The sequence below is a fragment of the Juglans microcarpa x Juglans regia genome, chromosome 7D (assembly GCF_004785595.1).
Source record: "Juglans microcarpa x Juglans regia isolate MS1-56 chromosome 7D, Jm3101_v1.0, whole genome shotgun sequence".
NCBI classification, from domain to species: domain Eukaryota; kingdom Viridiplantae; phylum Streptophyta; class Magnoliopsida; order Fagales; family Juglandaceae; genus Juglans; species Juglans microcarpa x Juglans regia.
Window position 1 is genome coordinate 11,105,728 of NC_054606.1, and position 16,328 is coordinate 11,122,055.

Genomic DNA, 16,328 nt, shown 5'->3' on the forward strand with positions numbered 1-16,328 from the left:
TTTAAATAAAAAAAAATGGTGATGAGACGATTTAATAAACAGAAACAACTGAGATCTTAGAGATCCTTACACTGACGCATTGAGACAGCGTAAGTGAAACCAAATTTACATAAAAATTTGTGTCTATAAACTTGGTGATTTTTGTATACAACTCTCACGAGCTTGTCAATTGAATGGTGATTTTGCATGTTGGTCTATTTATGTAAATAATGGTGTTTTTAATTAGGTGTTGTTCAGAATCTGATTTTAAAGAGCTTTTATTTAATGAGTTGTTACTATTATATGCTTCAAGAGATTTTAGGACTTTTTTTCCTCTAACCAGACGCTATATACGTACAAGGGGCATAAGTGCAAGATACTTACCTTGCACGTAGCCCCCATGCTAGTGTGTGTGTATATATATATATATATATATACAAAATAGCGGAAAGAAGGAAAATCCGAAGCTGACTGAAGAAGAAGCAAAGGAAGGGAATGGAAGAAGAATAAATTGTACAATAATTAAATTATGCAAGCACAAAATAAATAGGCGGTTAAGCCAGCCATATGCATGTATGAATATGCATAATTAATTACAAAAACATATAAGTTTTATTTAAATTAACAAGCTTAGAGTAATTACAGGTGCAAGGTAGTGCAGATTTGCACTTACAGAAATCAAGGTAAATAAGGAGACTCAAGAACAGGGTAGAGAGGATCAGAAATGTTTCACTCGAGTGAGTTTTGGTTTGAGTTCCCTCAGCTCAGAATAAGGTTCTCATTTTATAGCATAAAGAGTTTCTGTTTACAATTATTAAAGTAAAACAGTAAATCAATCCGTGAGTGAACAGTGAGAACTGTTTGGGCACGGGACTCAGGGTATCATCATTGTGTCTCTCCAACTGTCCTCGTGGGCGGCTGCTTTTGGGCGCAAGATGACAAAATAGCATTCGGTCTTCTCTGTGTCTTCCAGCTATCTCTGTGGGCGGCTTCTTTTGGCACAAAGTGACAATTATCTCAAAAAAGATTATGGTCGGTCTTCTTTGAACTCAAGTAGTAGTCAATCATCTTCCAGCTTTGGAATGCCTTCTGAATCATGACCAAATATATTACTGTATGAAGCCTCTAAGGATGCTTCTGAATTTTCGGTTTTAGAATTATCACTCGTAGACTTAGACAGTTGTTGCTCCAACAATTTTATTAAATCTTTTTTGCCAAGTCTGTTGAGGATATTATCTTTAGCAGACTTAGAAGATTTCTTTGAGGATGAGCTGGTGGCTTTTCCTCTTGATAAAGCAGTTGGTGAATTAGGAGCCAGAATTATTAGGGGATATTCGGGAACTGGTGAACCAGATTTGATTGCTGGGAATTCCTTCTTGTCTTGCAAATCAGGAGCGACTTGAGGAAAATCTTTTATCATCTGGTTGATCACTTTTTCAGTATATCCAAACTTATCCCACCATTTTGTGAAATAAGCTCGGTCAATTATATCAGCATTTTTCTCATAAGTCCATTTAAAGATCCACGGTAGTTTGTAGTTCTTGCAAAAATGGAGCTCATAAGAAAACATCTGTGAATGCCGGTTCAGTTTTGTACCAGCAACTTGTTGATAAAATGTAAAAGCTCTGGCGAGCTGCTCAGAAAGATTCTGTGGAATTAATATGAATTGGTCCTATCATTGGAGAAGGGGAAAGTTCCCTTGAATCTTGTATCAAAATTGATGAACCATGAATGGTTCATATCAGGTACCTGAAAGAACATGAAACGTCTCCAGGCAGTTATGTAATCAAAATAATTATAACTCAGTGCAGAGTCTGAGAGTCTTTTGAGAGTCCATGGGTTTGTTCCCCATTGGTCTTCTGTCATGACTCGGAGGATATAAGCACTGTGGTAAATTAATTTAGTGGAATCATTCTTATCATAAATGGGTTTTATGACAAGAGAGTTGGTGAGAATCAAGATACTGGAATAGTACTGGAGATTTTTGAAAGAATCTTCAGGTATCCAGTGAAAATTAGGGGGGAAATAGGAAAAGGCTATTTTGAATGGATCTGTTAAATAAGAACGGTTAGGTTCTATATGAAACAGATGAGTAATAAATGGCTTCTTCAGATAATCGGATTTTCCTTCTAGGAGGAAAAACTGAGGAGTGATCAAAGTAGGATCTTTTGATGCAATTGCTTTCGCATATGGATCAAAAGGTGTAGAAACCGTAGACGCGAAGGTCGCCGGTTGCACAATTTTACCAAGAGGTATGAACCTATTGGCAATATCCAGTGCTGTTGAGGAGGCACTAGGCACAATGGAAGATCCAGATTCATTCTTGATGAGTTTCATACTGGGTATTGGAGGTGGGAGGTTCACTCTCTGTTTCTCTTTTCCTTTCTTCTTACTTACGCTCATGGTTGGGTGTCTGCAAGAACTCTCTGGTAAGAAAATCAGCGATAGAATTATCAGTACCTTTGATGTATTCAATATCAAAATCAAAAACATTTAAAATACCTTGCCACCGTGCAAAAATATGTTTTGATGCAATGTTTTCAACATCTTTTTCTAAAACAAATTTAGCATTCATGCAATCAATACGAAGTAAAAACTTCTTGTTTAACAAATCAGATTGAAATTTAGAAATACATAGTACTATAGATAAAATTTCTTATTTAATATGACTATATTTTTCTTGTGCAGGATTCCAGGTTCCAGAATGGAAACGAACAATTTGTTCAGAAGAACTTGGTGAAACAGATTGTTTCAGAATGCCACCATAACCAATGTTTGAGGCATCTGTTTCTACAATTTTAAATGAATCGGAAGTGGGGATACCAAGGCACGGAAGAGTCTTGACATGTGCTTTGATTTTCCTCACGATTTTAGTATGGATTTCTGTCCAAGGGAGAGGATTAGAAAGAAGTCGTTTGAATAATGGACGACATTGTTTCCTTATATCCTTGTAGAAATCAGCAATATAATTAAGAGATTTTAAGAATCTCTGTAATTGATTTTTGTAAAAAATGACATCAGGAAATTTTTCGGCAAAATCAATGGCTCTTTGGATAGGCCTGATTTTCCCTTCAGAAATATCATAACCAAGGAATCTGATCTTGGTTTGGAATAGTTTGACCTTTTTCGCAAAAACTACAAGACCATTGAGTCTAATGATGTCTAGAAATGAATTCAAATGTTTCCAGTGTTCATCAATAGATTTCGAAAAGACAATGACATAATCTATATAGACGATGGTAAAAGCAGAGAACGAGTTGAAGACGTCGTTCATGATATGTTGGAATTCACTAGGGGCATTTTTGAGACCGAATGACATTACATTCCATTCGAAATGACCGAAGGGGGTTACAAAGGTTGTCTTGTACCGGTCTGACTCGGCTATCTGGATTTGCCAAAATCCAGAATTGAGGTCAAATTTGGAAAAGACTACAGCATCACTCAACCTATGAATTAAGTCATTTTTGTTGGGAATAGGGTACCTAATCCACTGTAAGACTTTGTTCAAAGGTTTGTAATTAATGACTAGACGAGGGGGTGCCTCTTTCTAGTTCAGCATTTTTCCGGACATAAAAGGCTGGACAAGACCAAGGGGACTTACTATCTCTAATTATGCATTTTTTCAAAAGATCTGAAATTTCCTTTTTGCAGAATTCTAAAGTCTGACTATTCATCTGAATTGGTCTGGCTTTAGTGGGGATCGTGTTTTAATCAAAATTTTTGATATAGGGAAGAGAAATGATATGTTTCTTCCTATACCAAAAAGCATTTGGTAAATGAGAACAAACATAAAAAACAAGACGCTTGTTAAAATTATCAATTTTTGAAATTAAAATTGGCGAAGATAATTGTTCAGAAATCTTTTTGTACCTGCTTTCCTGCTGAAGGAAATTCAGATGTTTTTGTTTTGCAAAAAGTAAAGATTTCAAACCTTTATCTTGATCAATCTCTTGTCGAGATGCAAATTTGAATTTGACCTTTTGACCAAAATGGTCTGTAGTAATACCATCTTTTTCAGTTAAAAAATGATATAAAGCAGAAATAAATTGAATGCCTAAAATCACTTTATCAGACATGTTTTTAACTAAAACAGAAGGGATTTTAAAGCAAACATTATTTTGACAAACATGAGCGTTGTTAAGCTCATATGTGATTTTCATCTGAGATCCATTTGCAGAAAATAATATTTCAGCTGATTTTTCAAAATATTTACTAGGAATGAGTCCTTCCTGAATGCAATTCAGGTCTGATCCAGAATCAATCATAGCAACAATAGAAAATTGAAAATCGTGGGCAACCACAATGGTAATCCTTGAAAACCATTTTGGAGGAATGGTATGATGGATCAAACAAATCCGGTTATCAGCAGCTAACTCATGTTGGGTTGAACCGGAATCATTTGTTTGCTCATTGTCAGAAGGAATATCCTGATCAAGTAGTTTATCGATTTTAAAAACTAAAAATTCTTGTTTTAAAATTTTATTTTCAGACTTAAGGTTGTTTACCTCAGATCAACGATTTCTTTTTTAACAAGATTTATTTCGTGTTGTAAATCATTTGCAGAAATTTCCTTGGGTTTTTTCTTTTGAAATCTTTCTAAGGTTTCTTGAAAACTATTCATTTGCTTAGAGGGTTCTGGTTCTTGACGAGACATAACCTTTCTTAATTTAAGAAGATATTCTTCCTTAAGTTCAGGATTTGTTATTTGAGAAATCAAGGTTAGAAATAGATTTTCTTGCTCTTCATATTTAGACAAGACATGGATTGTCTTACCCTTTGTCTGGCAACAAGTATCATTTCAATTGCAACCTAGCTTAGGACCAGTAGAATCTAGAGATTCAGTTTCTGAGTGATATTCTGAATCACTAGAACTGAACTCAAGGATATCAGATGATGAAGACGAAGCTATTTCTAGAAGTCGAAATAGTTCTTCTTTATCATTGTTATCAATATTCAACTAATTAAGCTTCTTTTTTAATTTTTTATCTTTTTTGACTTTCTGGGGGCATTTATCAGTGAATGTCCTGGATTGTCACAAATAAAACATTTTCCTTGAAAAAAATCATTAGGTTTCTTTTTCTTAGAAAATGACTTAGAAAATAGTTTTTTATAAGTTTTCTTATAAAATTCATCACGGGGTTTTCTCCTGATGCCACCATGAGATTTAGAAAACTTGTGCTTACTTTTAGAGGGAGCTATAGCAGGAAGTCTAAATTGTTCACAAAATGTTCCCATTTCGTATTTGCCTTTCTTGCTATTTCTCATCTGCTCTCGAAGCATTCTTTGATCATTACACATACTAATACCAAGTTTCTTGATTACTACACAAATATCACCATAGGTGTATGCGTCATAATTAAGAGACCCAGCAATAGTAAGTTTATCCTTCACTTTGTAAGCAAACAAGCGAGGTAAACCATCAATAAATTTTTCCTTCCAGTAAGGCTTCTGACTATCATCACGAAGCATTACTTTGAAAATGAAAACATTTTGGTACCATCTATAATCAGACATCTGATGACATCTAAGATTATTTAACTGGTCGTTGATGCGGCTAGTTATATCCGATGGTGTGCCAATAAAATGCTTTACAATTGTATAAATCATAGTATTAACTCCATCAGATTGGACAGATCTAATGGATTTATCAAAAATAGGTAACCCTTCATCATTACACTTAACAGCGTTCTGAATGGTTTTTTTGGCATCTCTGGTTAGGTATTTATCCCACCAGTTTCTTAAAATATCGAAAAATCCTTGTGTTAAAATCTTAACAATATCAGGTTGTCTGATATTGTTATTCACATAAGCATTTGCTACAAGGGATATTTTACTCATAGTATTCATGATCTCTTGTTTAGAGAAACCATCAATATTCCATTCGTAAACCTTGTCAGCAGAGTAAGAAGATTGGCTTTGAAAAAATTTTTCTTCAAACTGTAAATCAGGAGGAGTAGGCCTGGAATACCAGTTTTTCGTCAGACTCATTGGTTTGGGTCCAAGATGTTTTCATTTCCAAAGTAATGCTTTGTGATGAAAGTCAGAAGCCTTACTGGAAGGAAAAATTTATTGATGGTTTACCTCGCTTGTTTGCTTACAAAATGAAGGATGAACTTAATATTGTTGGGTCTCTTAATTATGACGCATACACCTATGGTGATATTTGTGCAGTAATCATCAAGAAACTTGGTATTAGTATGTGTAATGACCAAAGAATGCTTCGAGAGCAGATGAGAAATAGCAAGAAAGTCAAATATGAAATGAGAACATTTTGTGAACAATTTGGACTTTCTGCTATAACTCCCTCTAAAAGGAAGCACAAGTTTTCTAAATCTCATGGTGGCATCAGGAGAAAATCCCGTGATGAATTTTATAAAAAAACTTATAAAAAACCATTTTCTAAGCTATTTTCTAAGAAAAAGAAACCTAAGAATTTTTTTCAAGAAAAATGTTTTATTTGTGACAATCCAGGACATTTCGCTGATAAATGCCCCCAGAAAGTCAAAAAAGATAAAAAAAATTGAAAAAGAAGGTTAATCAGTTGAATATTGATAACAATGATAAAGAAGAACTATTTCGACTCCTAGAACTAATAGAAGAACTATTTTTGATATATTTGAGTTCAGTTCTAGTGATTCAGAATATCACTCAGAAACTGAATCTCCAGATTCTACTGGTCCTAAGCTAGGTTGCAATTGTAATGATACTTGTTGCCAGACAAAGGGTAAGACAATCCATGTCTTGTCTAAATCTGAAGAGCAAGAAAATCTATTGCTAACCTTGATTTCTCAAATAACAAATCCTAAGCTTAAGGAAGAATATCTTCTTAAATTAAGAAAGGTTATGACTCGCCAAGAACCAGAACCCTCTAAGCAAAGGATTAATTTTCAAGAAACCTTAGAGATATTTCAAAAGAAAAAATTCAAGGAAATTTCTACAAATGATTTACAATACGAAATAAATCTTGTTAAAAAAGAAATCGTTGAACTCAGATCTGAGGTAAACAACCTTAAGTCTGAAAATGAGATTTTAAAACAAGAATTTTTAGTGTTTAAAATCAATAAACAACTTGATCAGGATATTCCTTCTGACAATGAGCAAACAAATGATTCTGATTCAAGCCAATATGAGTTAGCTGCTGATAACCAGATTTGTTTGATCCATCATACCATTCTTCTAAAATGGTTTTCAAGAGTTACTATTGTGGTTGTCCATGATTTTCAATTTTCTATTGTTGCTATAATTGATTCTGGATTAGACCTTAATTGCATTCAGGAAGGACTCATTCCTAGCAAATATTTTGAAAAATCATCTGAAAGATTATTTTCTGCAAATGGATCTCAAATGAAGATTACATATGAGCTTAACAATGCTCATGTTTGTCAAAATAATGTTTGTTTTAAAATCCCTTCTGTTTTAGTTAAAAACATGTCTGATAAAGTGATTTTAGGCATTCCATTTATTTATGCTTTATATCTTTTTTTGACTGAAAAATATGGTATTACAGTTACTCAAGTAACATTCAATAGTATTTGGATGGAACCATTAAAATTAGTTTTGCTCAGACTAGATCTCTAGGGCTAAGAAGAAATTCTTTTGCTGGATCTAGTTCTTCTTTTGAAGGGTCAGAAATTCCAGTAAGAAGAGACCAAAATCTCAAACAATTTCTGGAAGATTCTATTAAAACAGCCCAATCTGTTAATCCTATTTTAAAACTGAAAGGACTCTCTACGTCCTCTCAAGTTACTTCTGCTTTTTATTCTGCACAGGATGCTGGATCTTCTAAAGACCAGCCTATTCATAATGAAGCCGATAAAGAAGATGACTCATCTTTATCACCTACAGCTTTAGATATGGTAGCTCTTGTTGCACCACAAGTTCATCACAGTTTAACCGTGTTGAATAAACCATTTGCGTTTAATCTTGTTCATCTTTTTGAATAATACAAACTTTTAAAAAACAGTGCTAGGCGAAAAGCCTACCATGCAAAGTATTCTGAAAAAGAAAAACAACGTGCTAAACAGAAATGGAAAGAAAAAATGAATTAGCAACAAAAGCATATTCTTTTCTTTGATTTTATCGAAAATATTTATTTTTCTAACAATACTTTGAATGTTGTTAAAACTGATTTTGTCAAGAAAGAAGGTAAAATGGTAGTTCAGTCTAGCCATCCGCCTTTGGAGACTGTCCTCATCACTCGTAAAGGGGTTGGAATATCTGTTTCACCTTTTAAAATCTCGGGAACTATTTTCAGAGATCCTGAGAAGGACAAGATTCTCAAATAAACAAAAAAAAATTATTTCTCAAAATAACCTTTTATATATATATATATATATATATATATATATATATATATATACACACATTACTGCTTACATATTAATGCAAATCTGCCCAAACTTATCCTTTAAGCAGAAATGAAGTCGCATTATAGAAAGGTGAGTTACTTTGGTTTTGAAAGGCTACCATATATATATATATTGATTGGCATACTAATTAATTCCCAGCTTCAATATAATGGGTAGGCTGATTGGTGAGATAGACTATATGTATATATATATATATATATATATATATATATATATATGTATATAAACTCCTAAACGTACGGTGGCTATTTGTTTGCATTGAACGCTTAAATATAGATCATGATGCCCTGCATGTATGCATATATATTTTGGATGCAGAAGATTCGGTGCATGCATTATCTGTCAGATGCATGCATGCATGATATACGTACGGTTCCTATCCATATATTTATTATCCAAAGAGAAATGATAAAACAACAACTCCTTTACCATTTTTATACAATATTTTAATAAAATAATATTTTTTGATATATTTATTTTAATTTTGATTTTAATTTGATGTGTTTGAAATTTAAAAAAATATATTATTTTATTAATAAATTATAAATAAAATGTAGTTAAATTGTAAAACTATCATTGTTCATATTCAAATCTTGGGGACGGGATATACTAAATTATTGTGATCGGATGGCTGGCCCATCTCTCTCAATCATCCACCGGCTGAGCAGTACTAGGTGGCCAATGACAGAGCGGTAGCATTCATTTCTTACGTCGATGGTCAATGGTGGAATAGTAAGAGTACTGCTGCTGCTGCTTTTAAGATAAACTTGGAGGGATGGTCCCAAAAGTTGATTTCTGCCTATTATAATAAAATTATTTATTTACATTCAGTTATTTTTTATAAATTAATTATTTTTAATCAAAATAAATCTATTTTCATGGTAAATAATTTCTTTTATCTTAAAAAAAATCACAGATGTCATTTTTTTCGCGATTTGTATATATATATCATCGCTATGATATGAGATTAGTACTGATCAAAGTAGCCGCCGAATTAATTATAAGCTGGATTTTTTAAGAGTTTGAGAAAAAGATAAATTTTATAGTACAGCATTTAATATGGATTGCATGCGTGAGGGCATGCAGATGCATTGTAGGCGCATATGTATCACTTTCACCAATGGCTTCATCGATCCTGCATACATCTCAAGTGGGGCTGATATATATAAGTCCAATTATTGTGCCCCTTTCCCTACAAAGCCCGGTAATGGCCAACTTTGTTTATATATCCCCTTATCCCCTTATATTTAAAAGTCACTATAACGTAAATAATAATGAACAGTGATATAAATAGTAATAAACAATAATGAACACTATCCTCCACATTACATCCCTCTCTGCATCCGCGTCCCTCTCTAACCTCATAGGAAACCCACGGTAAAATCACTACACAATATCACAAAATCTTACAACAAAGCACCACACAATCACAATATAAATCACCAAATCAACACACAAATTTTCACAAAAATCACAAATTAGTACACGGGGAGAAACCAAATCACCACAGAATCACAAAATCACCACAAAATCAAAAAATACCACACAAATCATCAAATCAACACACAAGTTTCCATACAAATCACAAATCAACACACGGGGTGAAACCCATGCGTGTAGAGGAAGATAGAGGACTACAGGCTTCAGCCTGTTGCTGCAGGAGAGAGAGAGAGGTCTGTTGGGACGAGCTCGGATGGCTGGTGGTGGTGGTGCGGTGCCGTAGGAGTGGCTAACAGCGGCGCTACAGGGAGAAACCCTTGCGTGTAGAGGAAGAGAGAGGGCTACGGGCTTCGGCCTGTTGTGGAGAGAGAGAGAGAGAGAGAGAGAGAGAGAGAGAGAGAGAGGTTTGTGGGGACGAGCTCAGTGGGCTGCTGGTGGTGATGCGGTGCCGTAGGGGTGGCTAACTGCAGCGCTACGAGGAGAAACCCATGTGTGTAGAGGAAGAGAGAGGGCTACTGGCTTTGGCCTGTTGAGGGGGAGAGAGAGAGGTCTGTGGGCACGAGATCGGCGTGGGAAAGGTTGCCGGTGACTGGGCTTGGTGGTGGCACGGTAGCGACGGCCGGTTGCGCTGGGCGGAGCCGAGGAGAAGAGATCGAGAGGGAGAGGGGCGTGCGACTGGACGGAGGGAGGAGAGAGAGGGAATAGGAAAAAATGAAAGAAAAAGTTAGGGTTTGAGATTTAAATCTCAACTCTTCATTTTGAATCTTCAGAATTGATCCAACAGTAGGTGGAAATTAAAACATTAAAAATAAACTAACTTAAAATAGATAATTAAAATATAAATTCAACTTTAATTTATAAAATACTAATATTTTATTATTAAATAAATGATAGCGTTCTATTAAATATTTTTAAAAGAGTAAAATCATATAAATAATTAGAATTTTTAATATAATTTAAATCTCATAATATTCTTAATTAACTAAAATCATTTAAATAAATGATTTTCTATCATTATAATATTTGTAGAGTTTCCAAAATAGAAGAGACTTACTTTAATGATGAAAAAATGTGAGAACAATATAGAAATAAAAGATTCTGTATTTTTTTAGTACTTCCTAGGTCATTGAGTAGTATGGTTGAATTCTACAAGTCATATATTTTGTTAAGAAAACTATTACTAGAATATCTAAAATCTTTTAATTTTTATATTACTCATATTACTGTAACATTTATTTTTACACTTTTCGTAGGAGTTTTTGTGGCTTTACATATTGACTGCAACTTTGGAGGAATTGACTCAGAATTTTACAATTGGGTTTTTTTTCGTTTCCTAACTATAATGTTTTTTTCTCTATTGATACATATTCTTTTGCATTCCAATAAAATTGATTCAGAATTTTCTATTCTGTGACCAAGACCATGCTTTGGTTTTGTTAATTTTAAATTTCATTTTACCACTTCTCTTTTTTTTATTTTCTTCGGTTGGATTGCTTCGATTTATGCGGTGAAGTACTGTCATCATCACATAGATTCTCCGCATCTCTTTTCACTTGTTAGGTGTAGAAACTGAGTTCATAAAAGATTCTCCATATACCACTTATTTTGCTTATGGTTTTTTTTTTTTTTTTTTAACGCTAAGCATGTTTATATTTTACAAAACAACTTTTTTTCATTCAACCGGGCAAATGTGCCTTGCACATTGCCCAACTGCTAGTATATATATATACACACATTATCAGTGGAATAACGACGTTTGTGATCTAGTTGAGAGAAATTCTTTTTAAAAATTTGTATTGTTTACAAAAGACAAAAATAATATTCTTTTTTACTTAAAACCGATTAATGAGTAGTTTATGCATCGAAGTAGAAAAATAACCCGACAATAGCCGTAAAAGCTAATATTATATCTCTTATATATATATATATATATATAATATTGAAGCAAGGATATCAATATTATATCTAGAGTCGTGATATAATATTGTTGGTGAAAAGATATATATATATATATATATATATATATATATATATGGAATTTCAGGACTACCATCATTTTAAGCAATATATATGTACTTAAAATGTTTTTGCGACATCTGACCCATTTACACGAAAAGATAAATAAACTCATGTAAATGGACACAAAGAACATAACACAAGGGTAAAAACAAGATAACATACAAAACATGAACTACCCACACGGATGAACAAAAACACAGATGACCAATTGCCTCGTTTATTTTCACATGAGTTGAGATAAAATTTGAAAATTGAATAAAATATTGTTAAAATATATTTTTTTAATATTATTTTTGTTTTGAAATTTGAAAAAGTTAAATTTTTTATTTTATTTTGTGTGAGAATTTGAAAAAATTGTAATAATTAAATAATGAGATGAGATGAAATGAAATGAGAATAGTTATGAAAACAAACAAGGCACTGACACAAACCAGCAAAACAAAAAAAATGAAGAAAAAACCAGATTTTTCAAAAGAGACAAAAACGTAATAAAATCAAATAAGACAAGGGCATAAATAGAAAAAATTAAAAAAAATAATAAAAAAATTGTCAAATACTAATTACTATTCATTTCCTTATAGCGACTTTTAAGATATAGGGTATATATGGATCCAAATAAATGCACCAAAAAAGTCATATGTATAAGGGATACATCCTAATGATCATATATGAAGTGTTATGTTATGGAAATTCCATTAAACCAGGACTCAGAATCGAATACATATATTATTAATTAGAGCTGTCATTTGCACCCCGGCCGACCTCCACTTCTGCCATTGACAACTTCTTACAAGGACCAAAGGGAGGGAGATTTTGGAGGGAGCCGAAGATGGTTTTTCTATCATTTTTCTTTCTTAGGGGATCGATCGAGTCGGTGGAATATTACCGTGAGAAAGTTTTCTGAAGTTTTCGGGGCACACATTGCATGGCCCCTCATCAGCTGGCCGTGCGGTGACCAATAAGGATTGCATGCGTGAGGCCAAGCACGTGTATATATGTACACGTACCCTTTGGTGAAAGTGATATGCGCCTACAATGCCAAAATGCATAGCTAGCTAGCTGCATATTGTCAATCATGTTGTACGTACCAGCCAATGACGCACAGCGGATGACCTCAGATACTCTCTAGAGCTTTTAAATCACAACCACATAAATAAATAAATAAATAAAAACACAAAGCAATAAAACCACACCCACCCACGTTGGCAGCTCAAACAAAGGAGCCCTTGAGGAGTACTGCAAAGTTAAGCACAACCATATAGCGAGTTAATTAGTGCCCATTTGGCCCATCAGCGTACGTAGATACATAAATATACTAAAGGCCGATGTATGTTCTAAAAGATGGAAACCAAGAAGATAGACAAAACTTTGCTGATATCTCTGATCTCTCTCACTCTCCCCCCTATTGTAAAAGAGTCCAAGCATTGCTCCTCCAAGGTTCCAATATCCGGCCCGGCCATCACAAACAGCAGCTAGCTAGCTAGCGTTGAAAGGTTCGCTACGCAGGAGAGATGGCGCCGTCACCCAAATCTATATATATCCTTTTGGAATTGGGGTTAGGGGGCCGGCGTCATTTATCCTGCATAGGAAACCGTTCACGCTCAAGAAGTGATCTCACGTACGTACTTATATATGTAATTTTAAGAGGTAATGTGAAATGAGCAAAGGTGCATGCACGGGTGGTAATTACTTACTATATATCCTGGCCTTTTTTGTCTTTGAATTTTCACACTCATGTCAATGCTTTTCATTTGCATTCGTTGTTTAACTTGTACATTTGCATGAAAACCTGTGATCATCTGGTTCTGAATTTGATCTTTGATGAATATATGACCTTTGATCGATCCCTTTTCTTCTTCCTCGTTTTTTTTTTTCTTTTCTCTAGCTAGGAGCAGGCGGCCGGGAAAATTAGCCGTGTATACATGAACAAGTGTATCGCATAATTAACGCCCTGGAATTCCATGGATATAACACAAAATTTCAGTTCTACTTACCTTTCTTCTTTGGATATAATATATATATATATATATATATATATATATATATATATATATATATATATATATATAGCCTGAGATAGTATCTCCCACTGATGAATATGACTTCCAGGGTAATTCAGACCTTGAATGTTGTTAAAAGGCCTTGTCGGACAGCCCTTAATAGGCCGTTTTCCACGCACTGTCGTTGCTAAGGACCATGGAGTCAAGTACCAGGGTTGCAAGGATATATATATATATATATATATATAGCCTGAGATAGTATCTCCCACTGATGAAAATGACTTCCAGGGTAATTCAGACCTTGAATGTTGTTAAAAGGCCTTGTCGGACAGCCCTTAATAGGCAGTTTTCCACGCACTGTCGTTGCTAAGGACCATGGAGTCAAGTACCAGGGTTGCAGGATATATATATATATATATATATCCTGAGATAGTATCTCCCACTGGTAATTCAGACCTTGAATGTTGTTAAAAGGCCTTGTCGGACAGTCCTTAATAGGCAGTTTTCCACGCACTGTCGTTGCTAAGGACCATGGAGTCAAGTACCAGGGTTGCAAGGTGTTTGCCTTTTGTATCTCTAGAGAGTAAGGAATTTGCTCCTTAACCGAGTTCATCATGAGGGGTACTTCAACAGTACACGACACTTGAGTTCTGAAAAAAAAAAATTCAAAACTCTCCATTTATTTTAAATTAATTATTGATAAAATTACTTTTTCAAATTCTCATGAGGTAGATAAATTTATATAAACATATTTCATATATTTTAAATCTTAATTTAATTTTTTTAAATCTTAAATCAAAATTTCAAATCTTAAAATAATAATAATATTAAAAAATAATATTTTAATAATATTTTTTTTAATTTTTATCTTTTATCTAAAATTATCACAATTCGTCTTTGAATTCAAACGGACACTAAAAAGTAAATTACTTTTGGTCGTAGATCAGCAACTGGATCATGACGTCTTCGCCCTCTCTAAGCCACAGCTTTCTTTTTTCCTCCATTGTAGTGCTTGCCCAAAGCTTGGTCCAGCGTCCGTAAAAAAATTTAAAATTTGCTAAATATATATTATAAATACTTAAATTTATACCATTTGTATTAAGTTAAACCTTTAGAGCAGCCACTGATCAGAAATTTAGTACTGTAGATTATTTTTTTCCAACTATTTTTTAAATTTTTTTAAACATCTTTAAAAATAAAAAAATAATTATAAATTTATAAAAAATAATTCCTTAATCATTAATTAAAAAAATTAAAAAATTTAAAAAAATGGATACAAAATATGTGTACAACGGCTCTATCATTACTCCACAAATTTAATACAGCCTGACCTGCACTAGCCCTATAGAAAAAGACGTCCTTTTTCCTGAAAAGACGCTTTGCATGTGTCGTTTCTTGCCTTCTTGGACAGTATATGTCTACTAGCCGGAAGGTTTTTAATTCTGACTTTGACGTTAGTGGACATATCTTTTCTCAATTTTTTAAAATCATTTTCTTTATTTTTCTTTTGTCCTATCTTCCCGTGCACTACTAAATAATATGACAAAACCATTTTAAAGACTACACAATAAATAAATAAATAAAAATTATCTCAAAAAATAATTTTTAAAATTTCGTCTTTAAACATTGACGAAAGTTCTTTACCATTCGAACTAGAAAAGTTACGCCCAAACGGGATATTTAAGAACGGATAATTTCATCTCTAATAAAATGATCTTTCAAACGTGTACTAAACCGTTCACTTGTAAAAGAAATAACCAGTTGAATAATTTTTGCACTATTTTTTTAATAAATTATTATTAATTTTTAACTTTAAGCTGGAATAAAACTCAAATAAGCTAAAAGAAATAGATATTATACAAGAGCTGTATAAATATTATAAAATAATTGTCTGTTATTATTTTTATTTTTTATATAAGAAATACTTGGCCTGAAAAGAAATTTTATAAAAAAATTTATAAATTGATTTAGTTTAACAAGATATATTTATTTGTAAATTTAATTTTATAAAATTCTTTTATATTTCTATCTTGAATGAAAGGAATGAAAGATGAGTTACTTATAGGGATGTAACCGATCTAATTTGATTAAGTTTTGGATAAGTTTTGGGACCAAATTAGTATATACTGGTTTTATATTTTCAAGAATTGATATTGCGCCAATTACCCTCCTAAATTGATACTTTTGATTTTACAAGTTCTTGTCCGGTTTTTCGGTTTTAACCAACTATCAATTTGCTGTTAAAAAAAATATATATGTTATAAAAGAACTGCTATAAAAAAAATCCATGTATAAAAAAAAAAAAATCTGCTATAAATAAAACTACTATAAAAACGGAAAATGAAAATCTACAATAAAAATAATCTACTATAACTATACTATAACTCTTATAATATGTTAATATATATATATATATATATATATGATAGTGCTATAGTGATACTAATACTATATGTTATATATTATGAAATATAATAATATATTGATACTAAATTATTACTAATACTATATAATATACAAA